We start from the raw sequence: 26,856 nt of genomic DNA, 5'->3' as shown, positions 1-26,856 counted from the left end.
TTCTTTTTGGTATAATGACTGTGTGTATTCCTTCCATCTTCTTTTGATGCTTCCTGCGTCGTTTAATATTTTCCCATGGAATCCTTCACTATTGTAACTTGAGGCTTGAATTTTTTCTTCAGTTCTTTCAGCTTGAGAAACCCGAGTGTGTTCTTCCCTTTTGGTTTTCCATCTCCAGCTCTTTGCACGTGTCATTATACTTTACTTTGTCTTCTCGAGAGGCCCTTTGAAATCTTCTGTTCAGTTCTTTTACTTCATCAATTCTTCCTTTTGCTTTAGCTGCTCGACGCTCAAGAGCAAGTTTCAGAGTCTCCTCTGGTATCTATCTTGGTCTTTTCTTTCTTTCCTGTCTTTTCAGTGACCTCTTGCTTTCTTCATGGATGATATCCTTGATGTCATTCCACAACTCGTCTGGTCTTTGGTCACTAGTGTTCAATGCATCAAATCTGTTCTTCAGATGGTCTCTAAATTCAGGTGGGATATACTCAAGGTCATATTTTGGCTCTCGTGGACTTGCTCTGATTTTCTTCAGTTTCAGCTTGAACTGGCATATGAGCAATTGATGGTCTGTTCCACAGTCGGCCCCTGGCCTTGTTCTGACTGGTGATATTGAGCTTTTCCATCGTCTCTTTCCACAGGCGTAGTCAATTTGATTTCTGTGTCTTCCATCTGGCGAGGTCCTTGTGTATAGTCACCGTTTATGTTGGTGAAAGAAGGTATCTGCAATGAAGAAGTCGTTGGTCTTGCAAAATTCTATCATTCGATCTCTGGCATTGTTTCTATCACCAGTGCCACGTTTTCCAACTACTGATCCTTCTTCTTTGTTCCCAACTTTCGCATTCCAATTGCCAGTAATTATCAATGCATCTTGGTTGCATGTTTGATCAATTTCAGACTGCAGCAGCTGATAAAAATCTTCTATTCATCTTTGGCCCTAGTGGTTGGTGCGTAAATTTGAATAATAGTTGTATTAACTGGTCTTCCTTGTAGGCGTATGGATATTATCCTATCACTGACAACGTTGTACTTCAGGATAGATCTTGAAACGTTCTTTTTGTTGATGAATGCAACGCCATTCCTCTTCGAGTTGTCATTCCCAGCATAGTAGACCATAGGATTGTCTGATTCAAAATGGCCAATACCAGTCCATTTTAGCTCACCAATGACTAGGATATCGATGTTTATGTGTTCCATTTCATTTTTGACGATTTCCAATTTTCCTAGTTTCATACTTCGTACATTACAGGTTCCAATTATTAATGGATGTTTACAGCTGTTTCTTCCCATTTTGAGTCACGCCACATCAGCAAATGAAGGTCCTGAAAGCTTTACTCCATCCACATCGTAAGACTGACTCTACTTTGAGGAGGCAGCTCTTCCCCAGTCATCTTTTGAGTGCCTTCCAACCTGGGGGGCTCATCTTCCAGCACTATATCAGACAATGTTCTGCTGCTATTCATAAGGTTTTCACTAGCTAATGCTTTTCAGAAGTAGACTGCTGGGTCCTTCTTCCTAGTCTGTCTTAGTCTGGAAGCTCAGCTGAAACCTGTCCTCCATGGGTGATCCTGCTGGTATCTGAATACTGGTGACATAGCTTCCAGCATCACAGCAACAGACAAGCCCCCACAGTACGACAAACTGACAACCACTGTAATCAAAACAGCCTGGTATTGGTTCAGTGATAGACACATAGACCAGTGGGACAGAATTGACAACTGAGAACTCAACTATCTATGGACAGCTTATTTTTGACAAGAGGTCAAAGTCCATTCAGTGGGGCAGAAGTAATCCCTTTAATAAATGGTACTGGCAAAACTGGATATCCACCTACAAAAAAATGAAACAGGACTGATACCTCGTGCCATATACAAAAACTAACTCAAAATGGATCAAAGACCTAAATGTTAAACCTAAAATTCCTGGGAGAAACCTGTGGGACCTAATCTTTTGTAAAAATAGGATAACAAATACATGAATAGAAGACGACAAAATAGATAAATGGGACCTCAGGAAAATGAAAAAGTTATGCTCATCAAAAGTCTTTATGAAATGTGAAATGGTGCATGAGTGGGACATGTCAGTTCCAAGGGGTCTTGCTGAGCCTTATGTTGAACCGAAGACCAAGCCTTCACTGGGGTTGTTGAACACCATTGCTGCTCTGTACGTGCATTGGGTTTTCTGTGAATGTTCTAGAACATACCAGCAGACCTGGGGACCCACTATTGCCAATTAGCTCCGACTGAGCATGGCCAGAAGATGCATAGAAGTAGAAGGAGGTGTGTCTGCACACCTTCAGCATTGACCAGGCAAACCCAAGAATGACAGGATAGAATAGAAGGATAGCAGCATACCACAGACCTACCCACTAAGAAGCTCTATAGCTTGAGTTAAGGGGTCCTGCCTAAGTCCAATACCCTCGTGACAGTAAGCTTGGAGAATAGCCAGTGCCACCTTGAGAGCCAAGGAAAGTGGAACTACCGACAGTTCTGTGGTTATGGATGCAGCCCACAGGGAAAAGAATACTGACCTGCGGGTCAAGTTCACTTCCACTCTGTGGGGTGCAAGCCACTCCACCACTGACCTTCATTTGCCACATCTCTAAAATAAAATTGTTATTAAAAAATAAGAAAAGATAGAAATAAAATTAAAAAAAAGAAACCTGCAAGACACCACCAGCATGGAGAGTGGTTTTCTAGAATGATGGGGCTGGCAGTGTGGTAACGAATGAGCCTTCTCTCCTATTTAATCAGACCCACTGCCTTCTTTCTGCCCTGCCCGAATGTATCATCAGCTTCAGTGAGGCTGAAGAATCGGATTCAGACCGAACTGTCAAGGAAATGCAGCCTGCTTCTAAGAGGCCTACCCTACGTCTTGCCTCAGTTTTCCTTTACTGAGACTTGCTGCCGTACACACACTGAAGACTCCCAAGTGTAACATCTGCATTGAGAAGAATGGAGGCTGCAAGGACATGCGATGCTCCAAGTGTAAACATGACTTCTGCTGGATGTGTCTAGGAGATTGGAAGACCCATGGCAATGAGTAGTTTGAGTGTCGTTGGTACAAGGAGAATCTTGACATTGTCAACTAGAGCCAGCAGGCCCAGGCCAGGGTGGCCCTCAAGAAGTACTTGTTCTACTCGGAGAGGTGGGAAAACCACAACAAAAGCTTACAACTGGAGGCACAGACATACCAGCGCATTCATGAGAAGATTCAGGAGAGGGTCACGAACAACTGGGGACGTGGATTGACTGGCATGACCTACAGAACGCTGCCAAGCTCTTGGTCAAGTGTTGATACATCTTGCAGAACACCTATCCATATGTGTGCTACGTGGAGTCCGCATCCAGGAAGAAACTGTTTGAAAACCTGTCGTGGAAAGTGGAGCATGCAGACAGCTATGATAGAGGGGACTTGGAGAACCAGATGCACATAGCGGAGCCTCGGAGGAGAACCTGCTGAAGGATTTCCATGACACCTAGGTCAGGACGTGGACAGGCCAGGGTGAGGAAGATGCTGCTGAGAGGTCTCCCAGCTGTCACACTGCATGCTATAGGTTCTGCCTTTCACTACCGCAGGCGACAGCCAGGGCCCCACTCCTGAGAGACACTGCCAACACACCTCTTAGTTGATTTCTATTCTGATCTTTTCACTTTTTGTTTCTACCAGGATAGAAGTCATGTTGAATTGGCTTCTTTTCAAAACTTTTAATTCCCCCAGATGATTGAGAGGGAGAGGAAGTTTTTTCCTGAATGGCTATTAATAGTATTAGATCATTACAGCTTATGTAATTTTCAAATATTGTAAATTATACAAAAAAGAAAAAAAGGCAAACCATAGAACCCTTTTAAAAAATAAATTGGCATTGAAGTGTTTAAAAAGGAAAAGAGATCAAACAACGCATTGCATTGGGCATATCTGCTGCAAAAGACCTTTTTAAAGTCTTAAAAAGCAAAGACACCACTTTAAGGACTAACGTGCACCTGACTCAAGCCATGGTGTTTTCGATTGCCTCATAAGCCTGCAAGAGCTGGACGATGAATAAGAAAGATGGAGGAAGAATTGATGCCTTTGAATTATGGTGTTGGTGAAGAATATTGAATATACAAGGGACTGCCAGAAGAACGAACAAATCTGTCTTGGAAGAAGTACAGCCGGAATGTCCCTTAGAAGCAAGGATGGCGAGATTTTATCTCACATACTTTGGACATGTTATCAGGAAATATCAGTCCCTGGAGAAGGACATCATTTGTGGTAAAGTAGAGGGTCATCAAAAGAGGAAGACCCTCAATGAGATGGATTGACACAGTAGCTGCAACGATGGGCTCAAGCATAACAATGATCATGAGGCTGGTGCAGGACTGGGCAGTGTTTTGTTCTGTTGTCCATAGGTTCGATATGAGTTGGAATAGATTGGACAGCTCCTAACAACAGCAACAATGTATCTTTCAAGGAGCCCTGGTGGCGCAGTGGTTAAAATGCTGGGCTGCTAGCCAAAGGTCGAGGTTCGAACTTGCCCGCCACTCTGCAGAAAAAAGATATGGCAGTCTGCTTCCATAAAGATGACAGCCTTGGAAACCCCGTGGGGCAGTTCTGCCCTGTCCCACGGGGTTGCTATGAGTTAGAAGGGACTCCATGGCAGTGGGTAAGGTACCTTTCAAAGCAAGTGGCATCCAGTTGTTCAAATAAATGAAAAGAAAAAATGCGGTGGGCAAGATCAGTTATTCCAAGGAGCAATAATGAACAAAATCTCATTAGAGAAAGAAGCTTTTGAAATTGTATTTGCTCTTTAAGAGTGAGGCTGCATCGAGCTGCTACAATGAATACATTTGACCCATTCAGAAGCAGGAAAGGTCTGTCTTCTGAAGTAATAGGCTGTGAGATCCAGTGAGTATGAAAAATACATTATATTTTAGTCTTCAAGACATCCTCTTATATAGGATTTATCCTCTTTCCTCTTGCTCAGATCCTTTTTGGAACTAAGAATGCGTGTGTCTTCCTCTAGAGGGCACACACAGTCTGCTTAATTCATAACGGCTGTAGGAGTTTCATACTCTACAGACCTACAAAATCCTGTCTCCTGGTGCAGATATTTGATCATTGTAATCACATCCCTGGTGGCGCAATGGTTAAGTGCTCGGCTACTAGCTGAAAGTTCAGCAGTTTGAATCCACCAATTGCTCAGCGGAAGAAAAGACCTGGTGATCTGCTTCCTATGAGACGTGATATATGTTAGGTGTCAGCCTTTTTCATCTGCCCCCAAAGTCGTCATTTTATGTCTGCAAATGCATACACACACTGTTTCCGAAGACCTCAATGAAAAGTTATTCACTTGGCTGTTTGCTTACTCATTGTCCAAAGACTTCTAAAATGACCAACTTTACACTTAGCTACCTGGAGGCAATGTGGTCATGGGTCTCAGCAATGAGGAGCAGGGTGAAATACTCAGTCCTTATTGTGTAATCTAGGACAAATCTCTCAACCTTGAAACTGTGTCTCTTCCCTCTAGATGAAGTTAATAGGGTTGTACAGAATTCAATGAGTCTAAAGAGGGAAATGTGACCATTTCGATTAGTAAGCAGTCCTCAGTACACCAGTAAGGTGTCTACCCAAAGATGATTTCTAGGTGGGTCATTTAGACAGTATTTTATCGAATCTAAGACACTACTGATTGAAAGATGCACTGCTATTTTATGTACTGTTGAGGAAGAAAAAAAAAAAAAACGCCAAGTTATAATTTTAAGAAGCTGACAGACAGTTGGGAGACAAAACTCAAAGACATTAAAATGTGGGGAAAAGCATGCACCTTAAAAAAAAAAAAAAAACTGGCTTCCAACTTGAGTGGAAGTTTCTGAAGGCGGGGCCATACATTTTCTATTATTTGAGCTCTCCTCCCCGCCCAGGCACAGGTAGGTTTCCAGGGTCAGTGGTTGAAACTGGACTGTAATGGGCATCAGAAGACACATGCGGAGCTCCGCTCCTCCACTACCATCTGTGTGGCTTCCAGCAACTTACCTACCCTTTCTGAGCTTCAGCTTCCTTATCTTCACCACGAGAGGACTGACCTGGATCAGTGGTTTTCCTTCTGTGCTTCTGTCATGTTTTATGGAAGCCTTGGCCACTTAATGGCGTGGCGAAGGATATGGCCCACAGGGAGGCAGTTTCCCTTCCCCCCCGTCATTTTATTTTATTTTGGGCTTCTGATTAACAGTTTATTTGAAGAAAGGATCCAGCTGTCTAACAAAATTTTGAAAGCCACTTGAGTAGATGATCTCGGAAGCCCCTTCTAGCTCAGGGATTGTTAACCTGGCTCCCAGAAGCAGGTTCTGCAAACTCCTGGTTTCCTAGCATATAGTTGTGTGGAATGCTGCTGGGGGTCTCTGTGAGAGGCTACTCAGGTCTCTCCAAGGGAGGGGACATTTTAGGAAGCTATCTACCAATGTGCTAGCTTTTGGTGGCAAGTTAACCCTACTTTTTATAGTGTATTTCTCAAGTGTGTGCCTTTTCTAGAGTTATACAGCTGATACTTGTAATTGTTGGTAAGTTCTGCACTGTAAAAAGTTGAACTGGCAAAAGTAGTGTGATGTATTTCCAACAATGACAAAAAAGCAATAGCTACCTAGGCTGCTTATGTACAATCAGAAACCTCATGGGATTTGGTTCCTTGGTTTGGAGGTTTAGGGTCCTGGTTTCATGGGACATCCCAGTTAATTGGCCTAATAACTTGGTTAGTGCTTCTGTTCTACCTCCTAGTTCATTGCATAGTGCCTGGGGTTTTAAAAACTTACAAGCAGGCATCCAAGGCATGGCAGTTGTTCTTCATTTGCCTGGAGCAGCAGAGGAAGGAGAGTCAGGAATGGGAGGATATGGAATGTGTGGCTAATTGCCTCTATGAACAACTACCTCCTTTTCTATGAGACCAGAAGAACTGGATGGTGCCTGGCTGCCATTACTGAATATTTCGATCAAAGATTCTATAGAAGACTCCTGATCAAAAGGGGAAAAATGCAGAACAGAATTTCAGATTCTCATGGACTCCAGACTTTGTGGAGGCAAGGGGGCTGGATGAACCCCTGAAACTATTGCCTTGAGATAATCTTTAAACCTTACACCAAAAATACCCCCTGATCTCCTTAAAACCAAATAATAGCTTAACTCTGATCATGAAATTTCAGACAAGGGCAGGTCAGGTACAGGAAGCAGGATGTGTGTGTGTGTGTGTGTGTGTGATAGAGCAGGGAAGGAGAAAGGCATTTTCCCAGCACCCCTGAAATCCTGAAATCATACCACACAGGTGTCTAGCTGCCTCCCTGTCTCTGGGCTGGGCACAAAGCACTGATAATGTTGCAGAGGGTCCCAACCACAAAAGGTTCTGTCTTCGAAGAGAAGGAGACTGTTCTCCGAGCTGAGCAATGGATGGCAGCCTGAGGTGGATGTGCCTGCCACACTCCAGGCCTGAAAACCACTCCTTCCTGCTGATGTGTGCAGTCAGCTTTTTCCAGGACTTATCTCCCTCTCAGCTCATTGTTTGAGAGAAATTACCTTTAAAACCAATTATGTTTCCCAAGTAGAAAAATATCTTCCCTCCAGTACTACAAGAATAAAAATGGCAAGTTGTGCTTATCCCTCAGCTCATATCTTGTTTCATCAACTAATAGGATTTATTGAAGCAGTTCATCTTTGGCAGGCATGGTATAAATATCATTAGATATAATTCCAGCCTCCTTTACTCCAAATAGGCTGGACGCCTTGTGAACTGTAATGTCAGTTCCCCGGTAATCAGAAGGTCATTGTTGCCAAGGAGATTTATCAGCTGAATTGGCCCACCTATCTATTTTATCACCCAGCTGGGCATTCAGTCAAATCTGCTTGCTGGATTGCCCAGACTTAGGGGTTTCACAGTTCATTACAGGATAAATATGAAATAATGAGGCTTGTGGTTACTTAGCCAGGCCTTCAGTCCCAATTCAGAGGGGACTCTCTGGGGAGCAGCCTTATGGTCACACAGAAGAGTTTTTAATTTCATGGCTAATTCTAGGGTATCTTCAATGGCACAACACACAAAATAGCCCTTTGTCCAACGCTGACATGCAGAGGTCTTGATGTTCTCTTGCCTGTTAGCACCTTCATTCATTCATTCCACTATCACATATTGAAGCCTTACCTTATGCCAGGTACTCTCTTAGACCAGGGGCTGGTGAACTTCTTCTATAACGGGCCAGACAGTAAATACTTTTAGCTTTGTAGGCTATACGGTCTCGGTTTAACTACTCAACTCTGCCCTTGTAGTACAAAAGTAACCATAGATAATACATGAATGAATAAGCATGGCTGTGTTCCAGTAAAACTTTATTTACAAAATCAGACATTGAGCTGGATTTGGCCTACAGGCCAAAGCTTGTCAGTCCCCGCAATAGACAGGGATTTCATTGAACTTCAGCTGAGTTGATACTCTAGTGGTTAATATGTTGATTGTCTTATTGTTAATTTATGTACAACTGTGAATAAACAAAACCATATTAAATGCTCCTGAGACCTACATGACCACTTTGAAGATGCGTAAAATTCTTTTCCTAAGCCCAGATGACTTGGCCTCTGGGTTTGTTCAAGCTCCAGAGTACATTAGGGTTATCCCCAGTGAAATTATAATTTCCAGTTGTATCATAAATTAGAAAACTAAGTTTGTGTGATTAGCTAAGACTAAAATAGGTTACCTTTTTAAAAATTTAATTCAAAGTAATAAGAATTATTTCATCCCGATTCAATAGTCAAGACAGAAATGACACTGAATCGCCAGTGTTTCAGTGTCGGGAAAAGGATTCATTAAAAAAAATCCAAGTTTTGTTTATCAGCTATTTGTCATGGATCTAATATGACACTCAGCAAGGAGCAGACGCTGGACACTTAAATTGTGCTCCGGAGCTAATAGGTAAACTGTGCTCTTAGAAGGACAGGCTGCTGGCACTTCGGTTGGGTTGAATCTATACCTGGAGAAGCATAAAGGGTGACTTCAGGTGATTGGTGAGTCTGACTCCCTTACAGCAAGGTCTCTGTGTAGTCTTTGAAAAGAACATCTCATCATAAGGCATGATTCCAGGCGTTATGAATGAGCAAATATTCACAGGGAGATGCCATCAGGACTGAAATTTTTGTCACTTGAGTTTCTCACCAGCATGTAGGTACACAGCCACATTAATTGTACTAACTCAAATATCACTGAGTTTGCGTGCTGGTTGGACTCTCTGGGATGCAGACCCTGGGACAGAGTTAAGAATGCAAAAGCTTTATTGGGGGATCCTTGTGGTTGCTGTTAGTGGCTCTTGAGTTGACTCCAACTCATGGCTACCCTATGTACAACTGAATGAAATGCTGTCCAGTCCTGCACCATTTTCACCATTTCAAGTTGGTATACTTGAATACATTGTTGTAGCCACTGTGTATTTTGAGTGTCTTCCAACCTAGAGACTCACCTTCGAGCACTAAATCGGACAATGTTCTGTTGTGATCCATAGGGTTTTCATTGGCCGATGTTTAGAAATAGATTGCCAGGCCTTTCTTCCTAGTCTGTCAATCTGGAAGCTCCACTGAAACCTACCCACCATGGGTGACTCTGCTTGTATTTGAAATACCAATGGCATTGCTTCCACCCATCATAGCAACATGCAAGCCACCACAGAATGAAAAATTGACAAACGGGTGGTAGTATTGGGAAATAACACTTCTGGAAGAAAAAGAGAGGAGGCAGGACTGGGTCGGGGATCTGCCAGACCATATTCAGATCTGACAAGTCTCTGCCAGCTCAAAGCAAAGCGCTCTAGAGCAGAGTACCCATCAGAGGAGACTGCATTGGCCAGACCCTTCCCTGATAGATAGATAGATAGATAGATAGACAGACAGACAGACAGACAGACAGACAGACAGACAGACAGACAGCCTTGCAAAGTCAGTGGCTGGGGATGCCTGAGAAGGATGTTCCCTTGGCTGCCACTGCTTTGCACAGTCATCATTCAGGAGCTGCTCTGAAAAGAGCATGACTGCACCTTGAAAACTGAGGAAGACCCCAAAGGGACTAACAACTGGAGATCTGTAGCTAACCACGCCTGTGCGGGTCAGCAGCAAGTCCTGTCATGAAGGGGATCTGCGTGGTAAATACCCTTGTTTCTCACAGTCTACCCTCGTGCCATGTAGATCCCTATATGTTTGGGCGCAGTGACTCCAGGGGTTGGGAGTGGAAACTTAGAAAACAGATTAGTGGATGAACTCCAGGCCTTGTCACTAAAGTTGATCTCAAGGCCACACTGGTGCTCATCCATACTCCTTCCCCACCATGCATTCTGAGTTCTCCTCACCCTCAGCTCTCACCTTGGCAGGCCCCAGTGGCTTACCAAACCTTCACTCTGGGAGGATCTGGGTCTTTAATAATCATACTCTTCTCAGGCCAGGGTTTCTGCACTTACCCATTCTCCATCACAATTGGGCAAGAGAGTATGAAGGGACTTCAAGTGGGCCATCTGAGTTCCCATTCTCTTCCCTGCCCCAGTGGTATAACAGCAGATCTGTCTTCTCTTGTGGAACAGGAGCAGTTACCCCTGCAAGATCGTGATGCCTCCTATTCACTGCTGGTCCCTAAATACTACAGGCTCAAAGGGCCCAGGTGGTAGCTGTGGCTTATAGGAGGACATTAAGTGGTACCAATAGCTCACTCAGCCTTGGTAAGTGGGAGTTCATGCTGCTGGTCCCAGGCATAGCCTCCACCTCATCCATTTTGGCCATAAGCCCATGGTGTTAGCACTGGGAGAGCACTGCCAGAGACAAAGGCTGAGTCCTTTTGTCTACTTGGATGTTGAGGGCCTCTTGTGTGTGTGGATACGTTCTGGTGAATGTTAACATGTGATAAAAAGATTTTCGCACTTTGTGCCTACCCCCGTATGCCCTTCCACGTGCTTCCTACCCAAACCTTCCATCTCCAGTCTTTCAATATTTTTTTCTTGTAACACCCTATCAGCTAGCCAAACCATTCTCCATTGCCTATGAGTTCATGTATATACTAACCTTGGGTAATTTCTCCTTCCATGCAAGGTAGACGATGTGTTGGAGCTCTGCCCATTGGAAGATTTCTGCTCATTGGTATCTTTCAAGGAAACCCCTGGTGAGGTTGTAATGCAGTTAGTTGGTAATTTTTGGCTTGCACCATATACTGAGCAAGCTCAAGCTTTTCTTTCTCCTTTAGCTGATTGGGTTGTATGAAACCCTCCAGTTCATGGTAGGCAGTTCTGGAAAATGGTCACTGGGTATTCCATGGTCAAGCATTCTGTCTCTACAAAGGCCCAGGAGCATGCCAGGAGCTGTTTCTCACAGGGCATGTAATTCTCCATTGCCAACGGCATGGTTTTGCCCCTGAACTCCAGGGGTCTACATTGTGATTCCCCTAGTGGAGCTTTCCATAAACTCTAGGCTGTATATTTTTCTACCCCTGACACCTCCAACACCATGGAATCTGCAGGATCCTATAGCTCAGCTCGGAAGGTTGTTTGCTTCATACTCTGGATCTGCTCCAGAGCCCGTTTGTGCTTCAGGCCCACTCATAGCTGATGACTTTCTGTGTCACCCTGTAAATGGGCTGGAGCAGTATGCCTAAGTGTGGACTATGTTGCTTCCAAACCCAAAGAGGCCTCCCAGGCATTGTAGCAGGGGGTGTGAGATGCAGCCTTTTTGTCTTTTGCTTGGGAGCATATGTCCTGGCCTGCCTCTGACCATGGATCCCTAAAAAGTTTACTAAAGTAGCGGGTCCCTAAATCTTCTTAGGGTTTATCTCCCACCCTGTGGAGTGCATCTTTAGGACTCCAGCCACCTCTTGCTCGTGCTCTCTAATCAGGATAATATCAGCCATGTGATGGAGCAATATGATCTTCTGTGGAATATCCAGTTATAGTTGATCCTCATTGTTTGCAGATTTTGTATTTGTGAATTTGACTACTTGCTAAGATTTTTTGTAACCTCAAAATCAATACTCATGGTGCTTTCATGGTTATTTGTGTACATGAGCAGAGTGGCAAAAAATTTGAATTGCCCAATGGGCATGTTACCAGCTGAGGATGGGCAGCTGTACCTTCTTGTTTCAACCCTTATACTATAAAGAGGTGTCCTCTGTGCAGTCAATTTATTACTGTGATCTTTGCATTTTTGTTGATAATTTTGCTGTTTAAATGGCTCCCACAGGTAGTGTTGAAATTCTGGCTCATGTTCCTAAGTGCATGAAGGCTGTGATGTGCCTTATGGAGAAAATATAAAAATACGTGTGTTAGCTAAACTTTGTTCAGGTATGAGTTATAGTGCCGTGGGCCGTGAGTTCAATGTTGATAAATCGACAGTATATATTAAATAAGGTGCCTGTAAACAGACCTGTGACTGTCAACTCTGACTCATAGCAACCCTACAGGACAAAGCAAAACCGCTCTGGAGAGTTTCCAAGGCTGTGATCTTTACAGCAGTAGACTGCCACATCTTTCTCCTGCAGAGCAGCTGGTGAGTTCAAACTGCCAATCTTTTGGTCAACAGCTGAGTACCTAACCACTGTACCACCAGGGTGCCTTCCTGTAAACAGAAACACACATAAAACAAAATTATGTATTGATTGATTGATAAAAATAGTGTGACCGGAGGCTTGCAGGAACCTAGTCCTGTATTTCCCTAGGGGAATGGTTCAGTTTTTGCTAATTCAGTGTTTACAGTGACTTTATAGGACGTAACTACCCAGAATAACAAGAACTGACTGTAGTTCAGAGCATGGGAAAGTTAACATTGTCTTAGGAAAAAAAGCTGTAAATGTATATTATTTTCTATTCCATGTGAATGTGAACTATTTATGATTTTTTTTTTTTCTGATTATGCTAGAAAAACTGCATTTTCTCAATCAATGGCCACATACCATGTACATGAGGCCATAATCTGCTTTAACAAAGATTCCATATCTGGATAACATCTGTGACTGAGTAGTCTACAGTCATTTTCCAGGGTCCATACAGTTTCTGCAGGGGACAGACTGCCAATTAAATAGAGATATGATTAGAACAGCCACCCCTGTGTCCTTTAAGTCTTTAATGGTGTGACTAAATTCTACCGTCCCTACAACACCTCTGTCCCAGTATTCAATATTGTTTTTGATTACTATTTTGAATGGGGAAGGGCAGTTTCATGGGTTTTTACTTTGCCCCTCCACTATGATATTTCCTCGTGGGCAGGCCAGTGACCAATGTGGAGGTTACTCCAACAGTCAGGAATGCCAATCCCAATTATTAATTCAAGTGTTGGTGAAATGACCAGTAGGTGGGGCTGAACCCAGTAGACCCACTGTTAGGTAGACTTTGGTTAGAACTCTATTACCTGATCCCCATAGGCACCTGCTCTAATAGGGGGCCATGAGGATGCTTTATGTCTATGGGACTTAATATCAACTCAGATCCCAAGTCCAACAGGCCTTGAAATGCCTGGGTATTCCCCGTTCTCCAGCGTACAGTCACTTGAGTAACTGGCCAGAGGTGCCTTTGGGAAGGAATATGGAATCATTTCAGTTGGTGTTATGGGTTCTTCCTCTTGGGGACTGTCTTAGTTATCTTGTGTTGCTGTAATAGAAATACCACAAGTGGATGGCTTTAGCAAAGAGAAATTTATTCTCTCACAGTCTAATAGGCTATGAGTCCAAATTCAGGGTGTCAGCTTCAGGGAAAGGATTTCTATCTCTGTTGGCTCAGGAGGAGGGTCCTTGTCATCAATCTTCACCTGGTTGAGGAGCTTCTCTGCATAGGAACTTGTGGTCCGGAGGATGTGCTCTGCTCCCGGTGCTTCTTTCTTGGCGGTATGAGGTCCCCCTGTCTGTCTGCTCGCTTCTCTCTTCTATATTTCAAAAGGGATTGACTTAAATTGTAGATTAATGTTGTAGATTCAGTCCTTCCTCATCAACATAACTGCTGCTAATCCCATCTCATTAACATCATAGAGGTAGAATTTACAACACATAGGAAAATCACATCGGGTGACAAAATGGTGGACAATCACACAACACTGAGAATCATGGCCTAGCCAGATTGATACATGTATTTTTGGGGGACACAATTCAATCCATGGCAAGAACCTAGCTACTTCTTCAGTTGCTGGGCTCTGGGCCTAAAAATTGGCTTAGGTCCAGAAAGTGAGCAAGGGGTTATGACTTTTTATAGGAACAACCACCCCCAACTTCCTATTCATCTATTGTTCTCTTTTGATCATATATTTTAAGCAGTGCCCTCATTGGCTGCCCATTCACAGTGCCTCTGGGGACACAATTTGCTAATCATCTCCACAGCTTTCTACAGGTTGCCACTCCAGTCTTATTGGTTATTATAACTATCACTCCTGACTTTTGGTGGCTAAGTTCTACACTTGACCTCTACTGCTTCAGTGACCTATCATCCCCATTGTTCTCAGTGAGCCAAGCTCTGTGACAGCCTTTTCTACCTTCACCCGTGGGCTGTGGAGGAGACCTACCACTGAACCCTCTAGTGATTGATGGTTCAGTCTCTCCAGAACATTCCTGATGGCCCCGGTTAATGGTATGTCCTCTGGGTATTTGCTTGGATCATAAACTTCCGGTGGGTCTTCTGGTTATTACTTATGCTGGTTGGTTTCTGTGGAAAGTAGATGCGAAGGAAAGTCAGGAGTTCGCGGGTTTATTGGTGTGTATCGCCTGTGAAAGTAAAAGGAGGAAACAGGATGGCACAAAGGGCTATCAGAATGTTATACAGACCTGAGGAAGTTTCTGCCAGCCTAATGGGGAATCTCATGTTGGGAAGAAATGGTCAGGCCCTTGAACCACCCATCACCTTGCTCAGTCATGGGCCAGGGGTCACCCCCAAGAAAGGTATGACCTTAGCTCAAAAGCTGAGGTGGACCCTGGTAGAGGCAATAGCTGGAGTCTGCCAGCTAACTCCACTCCTTATACCTAGGATCTGAGTGGTTGTCTACTACAGTTTGTAGATGTTATTATTCTTCCCCCTTTCATACTATAAATTGTATTATTCTCCCAGTTCTCATATTGTAGACTCTTTTATCATTCAAAATATTTACTACTTCTCCCACTGAGAGACTCCTACTTCCTTGCCTCCTTGACATCGGACTTGGCCATACGTCTTATAAGCAGAGCTGAGGTGTACCATGTCCAAGCAGAAGACTTTAGAGTCATCTTATGGTTCTTTTATCCTTCTGCCATGAGACCAGCAATGTTTCAGATAAGAGCTGTTCCAGAATGAAGACACAGGAGGCAGAATGGTAGCCAATCTGCAAGAGATATGGGAAACGTGCACACATACAAAGCTTTTATTGTCACTGTTTTTCCACAGCATAACTTAGCCTGAGCTGACAACACAGGATTGGAAAATGAATCAATAGTAGGCTGAGTTGGGAGATAAATTTGAGTGACAGGCACCATGTTTCCTCAGAATCACATCTGCTTCTGATCACCAGGGTTTTCTTACTGTTCCCACCTAATTCTACCTGGCCCTTCATCCTCTGGGTAAATTCTTGTCTGGCAGCCCCTCAATCCCTCCTGTAGAGAAGTATCTGGCAGGCCTGCCCCACCAGTTTGCTGCATATAGACAAGAAATGTTTGAATTAATACTTATGCACAAGTGGGACCTCTGCTACATTTAACAAATAAAAAAAAATTTTTTTTGGCTTTAATTATAAAGCAATATTTGAACTCACGTAACAGAAGTCCAGAGGTATAGTGGGCTCCATGGTTGGTTGATACAGGGGCTCAACAATGTTTTCAAGAGCTTAGGTTCTTTCCTTCTCTCTGTTCTACCATCCTTGTTATTGACCTTATCCTCATGTCAGTGACAAGATGGCTACAGCAGCTATAGGCAACCACATCTGGATATGACAATGCCAAGAGTAAGAGGAAGGGTCATCACATTCTTTGTCTCATTTTTAGCAGCAGAGAAAAATTTCCCAGAGGCCCCATAGTAGGTTTCCCCCAAAATCACATTGGCCAGGATTGGGCCCCATGTCCCTTCCTAAACCAGCCACTGGAAGGGTGGGATGGTAGGCTTACCACGGTTGCCTTAGACTAATTATTTGTGATGGAATGCATGTTGAGAAGTCAGCACAAAATCCACAATTATTTCTCCATCGAAGAATACAATGGGTGATGACTTGCTTTCCTCCTGTTGATGATTTAAGCACTACGACCTAATATTTCTGAAGTGTCCTGAAAGATTTTTTTTTTTTAATTTCAGAAATTCCGATGTTGCTCCTCCCCACCACAGCCTTCCCATCCTCCTTCCCTGCTTTGTTTCTCTCCATAGCTCTTATCACCATCTGCCATGCTAATACATCTATTACTTGAATTCTAATGTCTCTCTCTCTCCCCCTTCCCCCATGCCATGCTGTACCTGCCTGGAACTGGGCTTGGCACAGAGTAGGCACAAGGTCAATAGTTGTTACATGAATAAATTGTCCTCCTCATCTATTGTCAGTGTTACTAGTAGTTTTAAATACACTCTCTTCTTAGATTAGAAAAAATAGCAATGCTTTGAGAAATATGACTAACACAGTAATAAAACTAAAAAGTTATTGGTATAATAACTCACTGTAATTTGCAAATTATACAGTTTTTGGTATTTTAAAATTTATGTATACTCCTATTCTCTATTATAGCAATTACAAGCACTTTGTAATTGTAGGAAACCCTCGTGGCATAGTGGTTAAGTGCTACTGCTGCTAACCAAAGGTCAACAGTTCGAATCTACCAGATGCTCCTTGGAAACCCTATGGGGCAGTTCTGCTCTGTCCTATAGGGTCACTATGAGTTGGAATCGACTCGACGGCAATGGGTTTGGTTTTTTGGTTTTGTAATTGTAAGTTTATTGATCTATCTTCTTCACTGTTCTGTAAACTCCCTAAGGGCAGGAGCTGTGTCTAACCTTGGTATCCTTATAATTTGGCACTGTGCCTGCTCCATGAATGTTGGGAATAGATGCATAGTTGGATAGATACATAGACAGATGGATGGTTGAATAGTTGTGTGAAGGGATGGATGCATGGATGCATGTACAGATGGACAGGTGGATGGATGGACAGGTGGATGGATGGGTAGATGGATGAATGGGTAGATGGATACATAGACGATGGATGCATAGATAGATCAGTAGATGATTAGGTGGATGGTTGAGTGGGTGGATTGGTGGATGATTGGTCAGTTGAGTAGATGAATAAATTAGTCTGAAATCCTTTTTCATGTGAACTCTCAAGGAAGAGGCAGGAGCCAAAGCACCTTTAGAGCAGAGTTATAGGAGTACACGAGACCATCTCCCTTCAGCTCCCGCATGTTGACTGATGGGAGAAAGAGATGTGTCAGCCCTGCCTGTGGGCACAGGGTGACTGCTCACCTGATGCATTGTGCTTGCCTGCCTTCTAGATGCATGAGGCTAGCTGCTCTGGAATGAGCAGTGGTATTTCCTGCTTTGTATTCTTGGTTTGGCATGCTCTAGTCTGCTTTGGCTCCTCTCTTTTAGGCTGAGAGCCTGTGGCAGACAGGTCCTAAAATTGCCTCTGGCCCCTCTTGGATTGAAGAAAGAACTATTTCATTACATGTGTGTCTATTTTCCCCTAGGAACCAAGGCCGCTCACCACTGGAAGATGCCAGTTTTACTCAAGTGGGATAGGATATTTATACGATGTCTACCAAACAGAGGTAAAGAAATGTACCGTTAAATTTGTTTGGTTCTTACTTCATGGACCTGACAATTTTTTCTGTGCCCTGAGTCGAAATCTGGATGTTTTTATTCTGACAGTTCTTCCTGTCATCTCTTCATTCTCTGCCATGGTGAGAAATGTATAGCTCACACTTTATTTTTGAGCTAGCTTGGACATTTTAATATGTTGTATTTGTTTTGGAATTTAGGTTGCTCACATGCCTCCTTTGATACCTAACAGGCACATGGAGTCCATTTGTTCAGTTCAGTGTGGCTTTTTCTCTTAGCATTTTTTATTGACTTAATTACTGGAATGAAAAGCTAGGATAATAAATTTACATTGGCTAAGAAACTTGACTTTCCCTGAGCCAAGAACATCTGCACAGTGATTTTATTTTCTATTTCTAGTTGTATGAAAATGCCAGGAATAATAGAGTGTACAGTGATATACCAACATCTCCTCTTAGACCATCCCAAATGGGCACATAGCTCCGTTTTGACTCATCTGGCTGTCACAACTCTAGATCTGTGCAGATGTATCAGTTTAAATAAACATGGGCCTCTCAAACTGAGTGTAAATGAAAGAGAAGGAGTAACGTAAAGAATACTAATATGCACACTGGGGTTAATAGGAAGCCAGAAGTCCCACATCAGTTTGTTCTGGAATTCTCTGTGAACTGCTGGAAGGATTTTACACTCTTGGGCACATTTCAAAGCAGAGACAATCTGTATGCTGTGTAATTAGAGTGTGGGTCATGAGTGTCCAGGGCAGCTGCATGCTAAAGGCCTCTTGGCCGGGGCTGGGAGGCCCTCTGCTGCCCCACCCCATGGAAGGTGGTAGATTTCTTCTGCAAAAGTTAGTTCTTGGGACTCAAGGCCTTTCACCCATCCCTGCCTTGACCCCAGCCAGCCGAGCCAGAAGAAATCCTGGAGAACATCATGTTCAGAGGTGGCCACAGGTAAAGTCTGCTGTCACCCAGTCACCTGGGCCAGGCTCTCCAGACCCTTCCTGTGTATCACACCGTCCTTCACTCTGCATGGCCTTCATTCTACTCTGTCCCCCTTTTTTTTTTTTTTTGGACAGTTCACCCTTATTTTTTCAGTCCCAGTCCAAAATGAGGCTCTTTCTCTCCCTGCATCATAAAGGAGCAAGGCCCTTTTTTGCTGGGAAGACCGCACATCTGCACTTGTCTTCACCTGAAGCCCCATTTATCAACTCCTCCAAATCTGTCCACAGACCTGCTGTGGACAGGCCCCTGCATACCCTGCATGAAACACAGAGGCTGCTCCAGGCTCTGTCCCTCAATCAGGAGTTCTCCATCTCACTGCACGTTGTAATCAACTCAGGGCCCCACCCCTAGATATTCTGATTTCATCGATCTGGGGAGTGACCTGGACATTGAGATTTTTAATGTCCAGGTGATTCTAGGACCATGGTTGAATACTTCTGCTCTAAACCAGGAGTCAGCAAGCTTTTTCTGTAAAGGCCCAGATAGTACATATTTTACGCTTTATGTGCCGTACAATCTCTGTCACAGCTACTCAGTTCTACCTATAGAGTATGAAAGCAGCCACAGGCGATATGTAAACAAATGACTATGTCTGTGTTCCAATAAGACTTTACTTACAAAAACCGGCAGCAGGCTGAATTTGGCTTGTGGGCTGTGGTTTGTCAAACCCTGATCTAAACCACTGCCGTCTGCTCTTGCTTTTGATACTTCCTAGTAGGCAGTTGGAAACCCTGGTGGCATAGTGGTTAAGAGCTATGGCTGCTAACCAAAAGGTCAGCAGTTTGAATCCACCAGCCACTCCTTGGAAACTCTATGGGGCAGTTCTACTCTGTCCTATACAGTCACTATGAGTTGGAATCGACTTGACGGCAGTGTATTTGGTTTTGTTTTTTTAGTAGGCTATTTACTTAGATTCTCTTGTGTCTTGAGCATTTTAGCTCTCAAAAAATTCTAGTCCTCAGGTCACTATTCCAGGCTCCAGGGGTCATCTGACTCCCACTAAAAGGTCCTTCCTGTCTGCTGGTACAGAAGGGCTAAGGGTTAACTATGGCAGCACCAGACAGATTAGGAGGACCTGAACCTGGACTGGGTTCTTTAGGGTGGGGAGGATTTAGATGAGACTCTGGGAGGATTCCAGTTGCAGACAAAATGTTGTATCTAGAGGCTGAAAGAACATACAAGAAACTGTTGACCTTGTAGGTAGGTACCAAAAAAACCAAACCCATTGCGATCAAGTCGGTTCCAACTCATAGCAACCCTATAGGGCAGAGTAGAACTGCCCCATAGGTTTTCCAAGGAGTGGCTCGTAGGTTCGAACTGCCAACATTTTGGTTAGCAGCTGAACTCTGAACCACTGTACCACCAGGGCTCCTGTGGGTGGGTAGCTCCTGAAATAATCTGCAAGGTTTCATTACCAAACAGGCAATGAAAATAGAAGGCATGCTCAGGAAGTTGGCATCACAGATCCTTGTTTGGAGGTGTCTACCCTGGTGGCGTAGTGGTTAAGTGCTACGGCTGCTAACCAAAGGGTTGGCAGTTCAAATCCACCAGGCGCTCCGTGGAAACGTTATGGGGCAGTTCTACTCTGTCCGATAGGGTTGCTATGAGTCGGGATTGACTTGACGGCACTGGGTTTTTATTGGACACCAAGGCAACAGCTGGGGTTCAAAGTTAGGGACCTGGTCCTTTTCCCCATAGCTAAATCCGTGGGGCCCACCAGCAGAGCACAACATACTCCTGCAGACCCAGAGTCCCAGCCCCACTCTCTCCCTCCTCCAGTGGCTCAGATTCTCTCATGTCCCCTCTCTGCTGCACGCTCCCATCCATCTTCCCAGGGCTCCTTCCTCCTTGCCCACGATTACAGACCACATACTGTTTTACTCATCTTGAAAAACTTCCTTGGTCTCTGCTTACTTATCTGGGTGTGTTTTCTCTCTCAGTTCCTGCAAAAAGTGGTTGCTTCTATTTCCACACTCCTCCTTCTATCCTTTCCCGCTCACAGTCTGGCTTTTTTCTGCATCTATTCAAGAGATGTCCTCTTAAAAGCCACCTCTCATTTGCACATTCAGTGGCATTTTTCTCAGTCATTCTCCTTGACCTGTCTCTAGCCCAAAATATCATTGACCATCTCTCCTAAAACTCTGCCTCTGTAGTGCTTTTCTGCCCAACCCTTTAATGGCTTATTCCCAGCTCGTACATTCAACATGACTGAACACCTATGAGATACCAGGAAATAGGTGATGATCCCTTGCCATGTGGTCAGTGGCCATCTCTCTGCCTGTCATTGCTCTTTGTGCTTCCCCTCTACCACTCAGCCCCTCCCATAGCTCTCCCTATTACTCTATACCTTTGGACAGCTTTCTCAGAGCCCCAGCCTTGACAATCCAGTGATCTACTAGACATTTCCTTTTGGACATTTCACCAGACCACCAGCTAAACCTACACAAAACTTAATGCACCTCTTCACTATGCAACATAATCCAGGTCCCAGCTGTGCAACTTTCTGTGTGGCCTTCCGCAGGTCACCTCATCCTTCCAGGGCTCAGTGATCTTGCCTGGGAAAATGAAGGGTGTTGACCTCTTTCAGCCTTAACATTCTGTGATCTGATCTTCTGCCTTCCTGATTCCTGGGCTCAGAACCATGACATCACCTTGTGTTCCTTCCTTGTCTCTTGCTCCTGTATCTACCAGCGATGTTCTCCTGCTCCTTCAGCTGTCCATTTGTAACACCTCTCCTGCAGTTCTTCCTCGCCAGGTCAGATTTCACACATGGACAACTTGAATAGCCTCCCAAATGGTCTCTGTTTCTGGTCTTCACCCTGTCCAGTCCATTTTGCATATTAATCTTTCCATGTTCATCTTTCTACTATACATTGATGGGATCACTCCCTCCCTCAAGCACTTCAGAAGCTGCCAATTTTGATGATTCTCGAACTTTAACCACAAAACCCTTGAAAGAAAGGCCATGTGTAAAATAGATAAAAGCAGGGCTACTCTAGGTCAAGAGCGGCTGAAGAGGGCCAAAGACCCACCCAGAAGGAGATTCCACAGACCCTTTGATGGCCCTCCAGAAGCCTCCCTCTGAATCTTCTAGAGTTCTGAGCAGCACTGTTTTTCCACCTGGTAACCAAGGTGCTCTACCTTCCAGTGGGACATGCTAAGAAAAGCTCTGTGTTAGAGCTGGAAGATCTGGGTTTAAATCCCAGCTCTTCACTGAGCATCTGTGAAGCCTCGGGAAGCTCCTTAACCTCTCCAAATCTCATTGTCCTTATTTCTAAACTGGAGGTGATGGAATCTGCCATGCCTGCTTCACAATCATGTGGGGCACACATTGTCAGCTTTACCAGCACACCCCCCTCGCATCAAATGGCTCTGAGGGAGTGAGGAAGGTTGGGTGTTTTTGCCTCACTTGTATTCCTTTAATGCTGAAATTTTCCCCAAACATTTGCGGTTTCAGTACAGCTGGCATCAAAGAGGAAAGCTTCTTGTAAAATGAGACGGTGTCTGCTTGGTCAAATGGGAGGTTGTCTGGAGCTGTCCTTTGCATGTTGTCATGGTGATTCCTCACCTGGGTGGCACAGGTGACTGGAATGTTCTCCCTCTTATTGTTCAACAACTGTTGATTGCCTGGACTCCCCTCTGCTTAGCCAAGCCTGGTCCTTGTTTGGACCGACTAACTCCTCCTGAAAGGGGTGGACCCCATGGTCCCTACCTGCTCCACCTGGGAATCTGAGGGAGGATGGGAGGAGCCTGAGCCAAGGGTCACTCTCCAGACCTGAGGAGAGGCTGGGGTTCCCTACATCTACAGCAGAGGCAGCTCTGCCCAACACTTGGGTGTGAGGGAAGAGGCAGTGGACACTCAGTGGGGAAGTGTCCCTGAGAGAACTGAAAAGGTCTCCCTACTTGCAGGTCACCTGTCACTCCTTGAATGGCAAGTGCCAGCTGAAGGTGAAGAGCAACACCTGTTACTGCTGTGACCTGTACAACTGTGATAAGTGAGTCGGGCACTGTATGAGGGGCAAGGTGAGGGTGGGGGCTATCTTTAACTGGGCCTGTGACCTACCATAGATAGTACTTGCGTTGGGCAAAGCCTCATCAAACTCTTCTTGAAAACTACTACTTGTCCCATGTTATAGTCAGAGTCAGACAACCCCTACTAAGCAGTTACATCCCTCATCTTAACCTCTCCGTGGTGCCAAGCTGGAGGATGGGGTGAGGTGATGTGATAGAGCCACTGGCATTTATCAAGTATATTTTATGCAGCATTAGGCAGGGTTTTTTTTCTCTCTTTTTCTTTCCCATCATTCGCCTCAATTCCCATTCTCCTGCTTCCTTAGATGCCGTACCTACATCATCTGATTTCATCCACAAGCATTTACGTGAGGAAAAGTCATTAACTCTATTTCATACATGAGGAAACTGCAGCTCAGAAAAGTTGCATAACCTACCCAAAATGACTGTATTAGTTTGTTAGGGCTGCTGTAACAAATTACCACAAACTATGTGGCTTAATTGTAGTGTTGGTAAAGCATGTTGAATATACCATGGACTGCCAAAAGAATGAACAAATCTGTCTTAGAAGAAGTACAACCAGAATGCTCCTTAGAAGCAAGGATGGCGAGACTGCATCTTACATACTTTGGACATGTTGTCAGGAGGGATCAGTCCCTGGAGAAGGACATCATGCTTGGCAGAGTGCAGGGTCAGTGGAAATGAGGAAGACCCTCAACAAGATGGATTGACACAGTGGCTGCAACAATGAGCTGAAGCATAACAACCATTGTAAGGATGGCTTAGGACCGAGCAGTGTTTTGTTCTGTTGTGCTTAGGGTTGCTATGAGTTGGAACCGACTCAATGGCACCTAACAACAACAACAACAACAACATGTGGCTTAAAACTACAGAAATGTATCATTTCATATTTCTGGAGGCTAGAAGTCTGAACTCAGGGTATTGGCTGTGCCATGCTCTCTCTGAAGACTGGAGGAAAAGATCCTTTCTTGTCTTTCCCAGCTTCTGGTCCCCAGGCATTCGTTGGCTTGTGGCAGCATCACTCAAATCTCTGCCTCTGTCTTCACATGGCTGTCTTTCCTGTATGTCTGTCTGTTTCTGTATCTCTACTCCTTTTTTATAAGGACACCAATTGTATGGATTAGGACCCACCCTACTACCATATGACTTCAGGTTAACTAATTACATCTACAAAGACCCCACTGACACATAAAGTCACATTCATAGGTACCAAGGTTTAGGACTTGAACATACTTTTTTTTTGGTGGGGGGGCACAACTTAACCTATAGCAATGACATAACTAGTGTATGTTGGGGAGGGGATTAACCCTGGCTCCTCCCCACTTTGGCTCCCACCTCTTTGTGGCCCCATGACACTAAAAAAAAAATTGGGGCAGAATTCCCAAAGGGGCAGACCACCATGCTGCAGTGCATGTTCAGTTTACTACATGGACACCCAGGCCTCTGCGCTTGCCCAGGCTGTGTAGACCCTGCTGGGTGACAGTGATGGCTGCCTTGCAGTAAATTGTTCCCTCTCAGGCAGGGGCACTGTAATAGCTAAACTAGTGGCTCCTGACCTTTCCTACCTCGTGGCATGCACAGGAAATGACAGTATAGACTGTTTGGCTCACTGGTAAGAACAAATGAGGTTGCTCAAACATGGAAGCAGTTCTCCCTGGGATGCCAGCCACCCCAGGTCCTACCTGTCCATCCCAAGAGCTGGGGAGGAGGGTCACGGTATTGGCACACCTGTTATCTGTTCTTGGCTCACCTGTATGCCTGGGTACACCAGTTGAGAGGCTCTGATCTTAGCCAACCCCTTCAAACTTTACTATAGTCCCCCAGTAAGGTGGAGGGAACCCCAATGATTTGGGAAAATGTTTCAGCCCCAGGGTGGAACAGAGACTTTAAAATTCAGTTTCTGGAAAACCAAAAAAGTCCCATTGCTCACTCACCACAGTTGCAGACCAAATTTATGCCTGCCACCTGTGTTTGAGATGCACCGATGGCAGGGGGTGGCATGCCCAGCCCTTTGCACCCCACCCCTCTGCCTGGTCTGCTTTTGAAGACTATATGGTCCTATCTGGAAGTCAAGCACCTGTCTCTTTGTCATCTGCCTGACATTGCACCCAGAGTTGAGAAAGGGCTGCATGTCACTCAATATACCACTGAATATGGCATCAACCTGTAGCAAACCTTCTTTGGGGAAACCTCAAGGCTTTACTGAACCCACTGCTGGAATATAGCTGCTTACCCACTAGAGACACAGGGAGAGGGCCGCTCCTGGAGAACCAGTCAAACCCCTTTGTCTCAAGGGTTGCAGAGCCTACTGCCTTAGTCATCTAGTGCTGCTATAACAGAAATATCACAGGTGGGTGGCTTCAACAAACAGAAATTTATTTGCTCTCAGTCTAGGAGCCTAGAAGTCTGCTTTCAGGGTGCCAGCTCTAAAGGAAGGCTTTCTCTTTCTGTTGGCTCTGGGGAACGGTCCTTGTCTCTTTTCTGCATCTGTAGGCCTGGAGTTCCTTTGGCTCCTTGGTGATCTCATGACGTCTGTCTTCCCCCAGCTGTGCTTCCTTGCACTTAATCTGGTCTTTTCTGTCTCAAGAAAGATTGACTTAAGATACCTTACACTAATACTGCCTCATCAACATAACAAAGACAACCCATTCCCAAATGGGATTATAACAAGCCTACCAAAAAAAATCCAAACCCATTGCTGTCAAGTCAATTATGACTCATAACAACTCTATAGGACAGAGTAGAACTGCCCCATAGGGCTTCCAAGGCTGTAATCTTTACAGAGGCTTACTGCCACATCTTTCTCCCATGAAGTGGCTGGTGAGTTTGAACTGCCCACCTTTTGGTTAGCAGCCAAGCACTCAACCACTCACCACCGGGGCTTCTTAACCACAAGTAATAGGGATTAGGATTTACAACACACATTTTGAGGGGACACAATTCAGCCATGGTATGACTACCAGCCCAGGACCAATTGGCTGTTCATTCCAGGTAGGTAGTACTACAGCAACCCTACGAAGAATGCAATGTGTTTTTTCTGCTCTTATCCCCCCTCAACTTACCCCTGCTTCCATTATCCTCTTTTCTCTTTTGGTCTTCATATGACTGTTATAATCCTTTCACTATTTTATTTGACCTCCTTTGAATACATCAGTTGGCTGTATCTTTTTTACCTTGTGGTAGCCAGACCAAAGCACAACGTTCTAGGTGTGGCCTAGCCAGCAGAAAATAAGGGGAGCAATCACCTTCCAGGTACATACCATCATCCCCCAGGCACATACCTCTGTTAATGCAATCGAAGACATACTAGGTGTTTTTTGGAGACTGTGCCTCACTGCTGACTCATATTTCCTTTACTGTTCCTGAGCCATTTTTACCTGTTGCCAGGGAACCCCATCTCTCCCGCACCAGGCAAATGCTACTGGCATTTTTCATGCAGAAAGAGAGAATACCTTTATCCCTGTTGGATGCTGTTTTGTTAGATTCAAGCCATTGCCCTCACGGGCTTTTGCCCCTTTCATTTCATGTGGTCAGTAGCTATCCCCCGTAGGCCACCTCAGGCTCACCACCTGCTGTCTCCTAACTGCGCCTTCTCTGAAAGAGGGGGAGACAGGTGTCCATCTCAGGGCTTCTGACATCTCTCCTGCTCATCCCAGCTTGTCACAGGCAGCAGGCAGTGGTGTCATTTCTGTGTTTTCTGGATTCCCGAGGGCAGCTGTTTTATCTGGGCAGGGACCTGTTCTTCTGTGGTGTTCTCTCCCACTCAGCTTACTCACCTTGCTCCTTTGAGCCGCCTATCCTGCACCAACTCTAGAGGTCAAACCTAACCCCTCAGCTAGCCCTAAATGTGACGGGTGCAGGGTAGTGAGCAGAAGAGAAGACCAGGGGATTAATCCTAGGTGCAAGAGCAATCTTAACGAGAAAAGGGCTTTCTCAAGTGGTTGACCACAGTTCACAGCTCTTGCTTGCTTCCCCAGCACCCAGGCCACACCTCACTGTGTCACTTAACACATAATTTAGTCTGAGCCATGCTGTGTTAAACTATACGCTTCAGGGAGGTAGAGACTAGGATCCTTGCATTCACCATT

General features: G+C 44.7%; 1 non-coding gene and 1 pseudogene across 1 annotated transcript in view; both read left to right on the top strand.

Moving 5' to 3' along the window:
- Nucleotides 1-26,856, top strand: part of LOC100657937 (uncharacterized) — a 48,201-nt gene that overhangs the window by 18,073 nt on the left and 3,272 nt on the right. Inside the window, exons 2-3 of the transcript XR_010317912.1 lie at nucleotides 17,645-17,725; nucleotides 22,646-22,731. This is a non-coding gene — a transcript (uncharacterized LOC100657937). The remainder of the gene's footprint in view (nucleotides 1-17,644; nucleotides 17,726-22,645; nucleotides 22,732-26,856) is intronic.
- Nucleotides 2,701-3,479, top strand: LOC111751537 (E3 ubiquitin-protein ligase ARIH2-like; annotated as a pseudogene).

This window comes from Loxodonta africana, chromosome 15, assembly GCF_030014295.1.
Source record: "Loxodonta africana isolate mLoxAfr1 chromosome 15, mLoxAfr1.hap2, whole genome shotgun sequence".
Taxonomy (NCBI): domain Eukaryota; kingdom Metazoa; phylum Chordata; class Mammalia; order Proboscidea; family Elephantidae; genus Loxodonta; species Loxodonta africana.
This window is presented reverse-complemented; position numbering and strand designations above follow the sequence as displayed.